General features: G+C 41.7%; 1 long non-coding RNA gene across 3 annotated transcripts in view; it reads left to right on the top strand.

Annotated features, from left to right (window-relative positions):
- LOC117503347 overlaps nucleotides 1-8,334 on the top strand; it is an 18,344-nt gene extending 10,010 nt beyond the window's left edge. For 2 of the 3 annotated variants that reach the window (XR_004558548.1, XR_004558547.1), the window contains 2 exons: nucleotides 7,165-7,293; nucleotides 8,302-8,334. This is a non-coding gene — a long non-coding RNA (uncharacterized LOC117503347). Of the gene's footprint in view, nucleotides 1-7,137; nucleotides 7,294-8,301 lie in introns of all 3 variants that reach the window. The other variant, XR_004558546.1, reaches the window with a different exon arrangement.
- The last annotated feature ends 307 nt before the right edge of the window (nucleotides 8,335-8,641 follow it).

Here is an 8,641-nt window from a genome sequence, read left to right as displayed (position 1 = left end):
TGTGATAAAAGCACCAAATCTGGCACAGATGTAGCCAAATACATTTAAAATAAATTTGGATATTGAACAGGTGTGAACATTCATCATGGTAGCCATGGCAACAATTTTTCAAATAATGTGACAATCATATTAAAAACTATAACACATTATTCCTTTAATTGTAAAGATCTATGAGTGAATGTTATGGTTTTATGGGGTAAAAAAGAGAAAAAAAGGATGACAAAGGTCAATTTCAGTTTGTACAGGGGTCAAAAGATAAAGTTGCTTCAATTTTGGTTAAAAAGTGTAAAATGTGATGCAAATTATTGGTTGAGCTAATAGGAACAGCTGGAACAGCTTTTAATCAATCAATTTTTTTTTATATAGCGCCAAATCACAACAAACAGTTGCCCCAAGGCGCTTTATATTGTAAGGCAAGGCCATACAATAATTATGTAAAACCCCAACGGTCAAAACGACCCCCTGTAAGCAAGCACTTGGCTACAGTGGGAAGGAAAAACTCCCTTTTAACAGGAAGAAACCTCCAGCAGAACCAGGCTCAGGGAGGGGCAGTCTTCTGCTGGGACTGGTTGGGGCTGAGGGAGGAGAACCAGGAAAAAGACATGCTGTGGAGGGGAGCAGAGATCAATCACTAATGATTAAATGCAGAGTGGTGCATACAGAGCAAAAAGAGAAAGAAACAGTGCATCATGGGAACCCCCCAGCAGTCTACGTCTATAGCAGCATAACTAAGGGATGGTTCAGGGTCACCTGATCCAGCCCTAACTATAAGCTTTAGCAAAAAGGAAAGTTTTAAGCCTAATCTTAAAAGTAGAGAGGGTGTCTGTCTCCCTGATCTGAATTGGGAGCTGGTTCCACAGGAGAGGAGCCTGAAAGCTGAAGGCTCTGCCTCCCATTCTACTCTTACAAACCCTAGGAACTACAAGTAAGCCTGCAGTCTGAGAGCGAAGCGCTCTATTGGGGTGATATGGTACTACGAGGTCCCTAAGATAAGATGGGACCTGATTATTCAAAACCTTATAAGTAAGAAGAAGAATTTTAAATTCTATTCTAGAATAACAGGAAGCCAATGAAGAGAGGCCAATATGGGTGAGATATGCTCTCTCCTTCTAGTCCCCGTCAGTACTCTAGCTGCAGCATTTTGAATTAACTGAAGGCTTTTTAGGGAACTTTTAGGACAACCTGATAATAATGAATTACAATAGTCCAGCCTAGAGCAAATAAATGCATGAATTAGTTTTTCAGCATCACTCTGAGACAAGACCTTTCTAATTTTAGAGATATTGCGTAAATGCAAAAAAGCAGTCCTACATATTTGTTTAATATGTGCTTGAATGACATATCCTGATCAAAAATGACTCCAAGATTTCTCACAGTATTACTAGAGGTCAGGGTAATGCCTTCCAGAGTAAGGATCTGGTTAGACACCATGTTTCTAAGATTTGTGGGGCCAAGTACAATAACTTCAGTTTTATCTGAGTTTAAAAGCAGGAAATTAGAGGTCATCCATGTCTTTATGTCTGTAAGACAATCCTGCAGTTTAGCTAATTGGTGTGTGTCCTCTGGCTTCATGGATAGATAAAGCTGGGTATCATCTGCGTAACAATTAAAATTTAAGCAATACCGTCTAATAATACTGCCTAAGGGAAGCATGTATAAAGTGAATAAAATTGGTCCTAGCACAGAACCGTGTGGAACTCCATAATAAACTTTAGTCTGTGAAGAAGATTCCCCATTTACATGAACAAATTGTAATCTATTAGACAAATATGATTCAAACCACCGCAGCACAGTGCCTTTAATACCTATGGCATGCTCTAATCTCTGTAATACAATTTTATGGTCAACAGTATCAAAAGCAGCGCTGAGGTCCAACAGAACAAGCACGGAGATGAGTCCACTGTCCGAGGCCATAAGAAGATCATTTGTAACCTTCACTAATGCTGTTTCTGTACTATGATGAATTCTAAAACCTGACTGAAACTCTTCAAATAGACCATTCCTCTGCAGATGATCAGTTAGTACATAGCCAACTAACAAAGATAGATTGATCATATTTAAGATCGAAGCATTAAATAATGGTAGGGCTTCCTTGAGCAGCCTGGTAGGAATGGGGTCTAATAGACATGTTGATGGTTTGGATGAAGTAACTAATGAAAATAACTCAGACAGAACAATCGGAGAGAAAGAGTCTAACCAAATACCGGCATCACTGAAAGCAGCCAAAGATAATGATACGTCTTTGGGATGGTTATGAGTAATTTTTTCTCTAATAGTTAAAATTTTATTAGCAAAGAAAGTCATGAAGTCATTACTAGTTAAAGTTAATGGAATACTCAGCTCAATAGAGCTCTGACTCTTTGTCAGCCTGACTACAGTGCTGAAAGAAACCTGGGGTTGTTCTTATTTTCTTCGATTAGTGATGAGTAGAAAGATGTCCTAGCTTTACGGAGGGCTTTTTTTTTATAGAGCAACAGACTCTGTTTCCAGGCTAAGTGAAGATCTTCTAAATTAGTGAGACGCCATTTCCTCTCCAACTTACGGGTTATCTGCTTTAAGCTACGAGTTTGTGAGTTATACCACAGAGTCAGGCACTTCTGATTTAAAGCTCTCTTTTTCAGAGGAGCTACAGCATCCAAAGTTGTCTTCAATGAGGATGTAAACTATTGACGAGATACTCTATCTCACTTACAGAGTTTAGGTAGCTACTCTGCACTGTGTTGGTATATGGCATTAGAGAACATAAAGAAGGAATCATATCCTTAAACCTAGTTACAGCACTTTCTGAAAGACTTCTAGTGTAATGAAAATTATTCCCCACTGCTGGGTAGTCCATCAGAGTAAATGTAAATGTTATTAAGAAATGATCAGACAGAAGGGAGTTTTCAGGGAATACTGTTAAGTCTTCTATTTCCATACCATAAGTCAGAACAAGATCTAAGATATGATTAAAGTGGTGGGTGGACTCATTTACATTTTGAGCAAAGCCAATGGAGTCTAATAATAGATTAAATGCAGTGTTGAGGCTGTCATTCTCAGCATCTGTGTGGATGTTAAAATCACCCACTATAATTATCTTATCTGAGCTAAGCACTAAGTCAGACAAAAGGTCTGAAAATTCACAGAGAAACTCACAGTAACGACCAGGTGGACGATAGATAATAACAAATAAAACTGGTTTTTGGGACTTCCAATTTGGATGGACAAGACTAAGAGTCAAGCTTTCAAATGAATTAAAGCTCTGTCTGGGTTTTTGATTAATTAATAAGCTGGAATGGAAGATTGCTGCTAATCCTCCGCCCCGGCCCGTGCTACGAGCATTCTGACAGTTAGTGTGACTCGGGGGTGTTGACTCATTTAAACTAACATATTCATCCTGCTGTAACCAGGTTTCTGTAAGGCAGAATAAATCAATATGTTGATCAATTATTATATCATTTACCAACAGGGACTTAGAAGAGAGAGACCTAATGTTTAATAGACCACATTTAACTGTTTTAGTCTGTGGTGCAATTGAAGGTGCTATATTATTTTTCTTTTTGAATTTTTATGCTTAAATAGATTTTTGCTGGTTATTGGTGGTCTGGGAGCAGACACCGTCTCTATGGGGATGGGGTAATGAGGGGATGGCAGGGGGAGTGAAGCTGCAGAGAGGTGTGTAAGACTACAACTCTGCTTCCTGGTCCCAACCCTGGATAGTCACGGTTTGGAGGATTTAAGAAAATTGGCCAGATTTCTAGAAATGAGAGCTGCTCCATCCAAAGTGGGATGGATGCCGTCTCTCCTAACAAGACCAGGTTTTCCCCAGAAGCTTTGCCAATTATCTATGAAGCCCACTTCATTTTTTGGACACCACTCAGACAGCCAGCAATTCAAGGAGAACATGCGGCTAAACATGTCACTCCTGGTCCGATTGGGGAGGGGCCCAGAGAAAACTACAGAGTCCGACATTGTTTTTGCAAAGTTACACACCGATTCAATGTTAATTTTAGTGACCTCCGATTGGCGTAACCGGGTGTCATTACTGCCGACGTGAATTACAATCTTACCAAATTTACGCTTAGCCTTAGCCAGCAGTTTCAAATTTCCTTCAATGTCGCCTGCTCTGGACCCCGGAAGACAATTGACTATGGTTGCTGGTGTTGCTAACTTCACATTTCTCAAAACAGAGTCGCCAATAACCAGAGTTTGATCCTCGGCGGGTGTGTCGCCGAGTGGGGAAAAACGGTTAGAAATGTGAACGGGTTGGCGGTGTACACGGGGCGTCTGTTTAGAACTACGCTTCCTCCTCACAGTCACCCAGTCGGCCTGCTTTCCCGGCTGCTCAGGATCTGCCAGAGGGGAACTAACGGCGGCTAAGCTACCTTGGTCCGCACCGACTACAGGGGCCTGGCTAGCTGTAGCATTTTCCACGGTGCGGAGCCGAGTCTCCAATTCGCCCAGCCTGGCCTCCAAAGCTACGAATAAGCTACACTTATTACAAGTACCGTTATTGCTAAAGGAGGCCGAGGAATAACTAAACATTTCACACCCAGAGCAGAAAAGTGCGGGAGAGAGAGGAGAAGCCGCCATGCTAAATCGGCTAAGAGCTAGTAGCTGCGCTAAGCTAGCGGATTCCTAAAAACACTTAAAGTGAATAATGTGTAAATAATTTAGAGGTGATTCAGCAGAAGGAGTGCTTTAGTTAAGGCAGGTGAAGATTACACTGGGAAACAAATCGTTATCTAGATAACTAGATCAATCTAACTGCGCAGATTAAACAGCTAACAGATACAGAAAAACACCGCTGTGCTCCGGAACAGGAAGTGATACAATACCACAGTGAGAGCCAACCACCAGTAGAGGCAAGTAGAGGTGAGCTTTTAATGTGGTTGGTCTCCAAAGTAAAGGTCAAACAAGGTCAACGTCCACTGGATTCTGTGACATATGTCACCCCGTGATGGGATAACTAAGCATGACAGATGGTGCAGTCTATTCCTTTTTAAAACCATATTAACTAAGCCAATAATTTGCATCACTTTTTACGAAAATTGGAGCAAAATTGGAGCAACGTTAACTTTTGACCCCTGTAAAAACTAAATTTGACCTTTGAAATCTTTTTTTCTATTTTTACCTCATAAATCCATAACATTCACTCATTGATAGTCCAAACTACACCTTTCTGGAATATTCATGATTATATTTTTTGATCTGATTGGAACATTTTTCAATTTTCACTTTGAAAAATAGCCGCAGTGGGTGACATATTGAAAATTCATGATGGCTCAATATCCAGTTTTACATATTATATGGCTACGACGCCACAACGCTAGTGAGTGGCTGATTTCCCTAATACCGTTTACTGTGACAATCAGTCTGGATTGCGTATCAGATTTGTTCATTACAAACCAGAAAGCTAAAAACACGATTAGAAAAACCAAGTCGGACATGAACATACTCCATAAATGTCTAAACAGCATCGAAAAAACACACAGACTGAAAACATATCAGTTAAAGACCGGACCATCTGTTAGCAAGTTCTTCATGGAGGTGAAGTGAACGGGTCTGACTAGGAGCCCAAAACTGTCAGTAGCTTTTCATATTGGGGTGATACCGTAAGTTTGTTTGTTTCTATATACTAGCCACAAAATAAACTAATTATTAACCTCGCTTGCTCAGCCTGTACAGGAATATCAGACCTCAGTGCTTTTGGCACAGACCGAGCGTTGTCTGCCTCAGAAATAAAATGTGCTATTTATTAGGGATTTTGGCATGCTGAATTCAAATATGACGGGATATGGCGGATGGGCTGCTGTTAACAAAATATTTAAAGTTTTGTTGTTGTTGTTTGCACAATTCAAGTAATCTGGAGGTATTTCAGTGCGTAAAGACAAAGGAAGCAAACCGAAAGCTGAACCCCTGTGATCTCCCAACTCCAATCCCACCAGGGGGCTGCAGCCCACACTTTGGGAATCACTGCCATAAATGATGTGTCCATAAAAAGCAATTTTCCAAACACGTCTTTCACCTACAGGTTCAAAAAATGGCAAAGGTAATTACTTATAACATATAAATAAAATGTTGGTGTGAAAAACAATCAAACCTGTGTTTTCTGTTTACTTCCTCAGAATCAGAATCGCCTTTATTTTCATTGTAATTTGCATTACAATGACAATAGAAACATTCTCTTTTCAATTCATACAAATTTATGATCATTAATGCAAAAACTTATTTCTACTCCAATCATTTTCCTTCACTATATTTCCCTCACAAACAGTGAATTCAGATGAAACAGGCTGTGTATTTTTTAATAATAATAATAAAAAATTCTTTACTTGGACACTTTATCTAGTTCAATTATCCTAACGGTTATTCATAATTTGTTGTGTATTTATTCCATGAAAATCATCTCAGTTTACCTTATTTACTTGTAATCCCTGGATCTCAATCATACCAGGTGAGTTTGGTGCAGTTCTCTGCCTGTTTTTTCAGATGATCTTTTTGCATTTGTGGCGCCCCCTGGTGGCACCTTTACAAAATGTGACAGTCCACTTGCCCAGTCTTCTGTATCACTGTGAAAAGTTTCGTGTTTATAGGAGGTACAATATCGACACTGAACTTAGTGCGGACACTCGATTGACATGGTCCACTGCAGCTCGGAGCTCCTGAGCTCAGAGCGTCCACCAGCCTCAGCCTCCTGGTGAGAAGAGATTCTCAGGTTCCAACTGGCTGAATGTGGAAGTCATTCATCTGGTAATCCAGAGATTCAGGCTTTAATATCTGCTGATGCCACAGCATGACACGTTTGTGAATCCAGAAGTCTCAGTTCTCTGTGGTCTTATGCTGGGGCCTCCTGTTGGCACTATGATTTACAGCCTCTCCAGAGTCCAGATGTACTTTATTGATGATCACCCAGACTGTGGGGACGCCCAAGAACTATGGCCTGACTCCACAGGAGTAGCGGGAGGAGGACAGAAGGTGTGAAGCAGAAAGGAGGCAGGAAGTGGCCACAGAGGAGGCAGAGAGGAGGCGCAGGAAGGAGGCTGAGCTGGCATCAGGGTCTAAACAAAGAGTCACTGCTTTGATTCTGAAATGTGAGCCGTCAGAACCCGACCGGCTCCCGTGTGATCTGATACATACTTTTTAATTTGTTAGAAGAAGAAATTGTCAGAGGTGGAGAAAGAGGATCAGGAGCTGCTGGGAGCTCGCTCTCTTCCTCTGAGGAGCTACCTGATGACGCAGGTGATGCCGTCACTTACCGAGGCCATGGTGGAGTGCTGCAGGATCAAAGCCGAGGACCCCATGGACTTTCTGGTCCTCTTCAGAGTTTAAACAGCAGCTCTTCTCCTCTCGATTCTGAGGGAGTCGTATCTGTAGGACAGGATTTGTTATGTGTCGGACGCAGGACGGAGAACCGACCAGCGTTTGAAGGACCCAGTATAAAATAAGCAGAGCACGGTACAAAGGATAACAGAATTTAATAACATAACAGTGATGTGCTAAATTACAAACAAATAAGTGCGCGGTCTGGTGAGGTGGAAATACGGTGCGCTCCTAGCAGCACAAACGGTCCGGAGCCAGAAACAGTTCGGACCCAAGGACCCCGCCGACACCCCCCAGGTGGCCGCGACAAACCGAGTCTGTGAAAGAAGAAACCATCATGTGAGTCCACACTCCACACACAGAGAGACCACTCAAAGGTGTACATAAACAGCAAACACTTCCTGGCTTAATCACTAATCAGCTTCCCACCCTGCAGGCATGGAACACCCAGTTCACATTCTTCCACTGCAGTGGAAGCTGATGACTAACATAACAGCTCAATATAATAAGGTGTGAGGGACACCACACCACTGACTGTACTAATGTTAGTCACAAAACCTACTGTACCTCAGGAAGTGTGCTGACGAGCGTGAGACCTCACCCCCTCCTCTTTCACAGACCATGGCATCAAACCTGGTACGGTCTCTGCATCCATGATGATGAGATGGCTCTTGAGACGACGATCTCACCCGTCTGGTCACAAGGTCGAGTCTCTGGCAAATACACACTGTGTACTCCAGACTTAAATGCAACCATGCTCCAATCCATGTAGATGCACCACAGCTGTGAGTCCTGACGAGCTGCACATGACCAGCCTCAGGTGATCAGGGTGAGGTCCTGATAGCTCAGCCACACAGCCACTCAGTCCTGACGCAAGCCACCTGGAAGGAAAAACAAAAGACAGAACAGAAGACAGAAACAAAAGGCAGCCAGGCACCCCCAGCCATACAACAGGATTTCTGCAATGACCCTTTGACATCTTGGATTTTGTTTCTGCAGGCTGAATATCTTCTACGAAACAACCACGAAGATTGAAAATCAAACCCATGAAGACCTGATCCAGCAGTGTTTTTTTGTGCAAAATTACCTAATTTTTATTCTCTATTAATGAACATAATCTAAAGGTGAGGATTGATATGTAACATTAGAAATAATAAATAAGGTTTAATTAAAGGTTTCCTGTTGGCAAACGTGCAATCAAGCAACTCATTAACTGTTTGACCCTCGTCAGGACTCAAGTAACTTACAACACTACGAATCTATATTCAGAAGGACTTTAAAAAAGCACAAAATTCCAGCTGTATGTCATACAATCATTTAAACAGTATTCTCCAAATCC

The sequence above is a fragment of the Thalassophryne amazonica genome, chromosome 21, assembly GCF_902500255.1.
Source record: "Thalassophryne amazonica chromosome 21, fThaAma1.1, whole genome shotgun sequence".
Taxonomy (NCBI): Eukaryota; Metazoa; Chordata; class Actinopteri; order Batrachoidiformes; family Batrachoididae; genus Thalassophryne; species Thalassophryne amazonica.
Note: the sequence above shows the minus strand (reverse complement) of the source record. Positions and strands in the feature narration are given on the sequence as shown.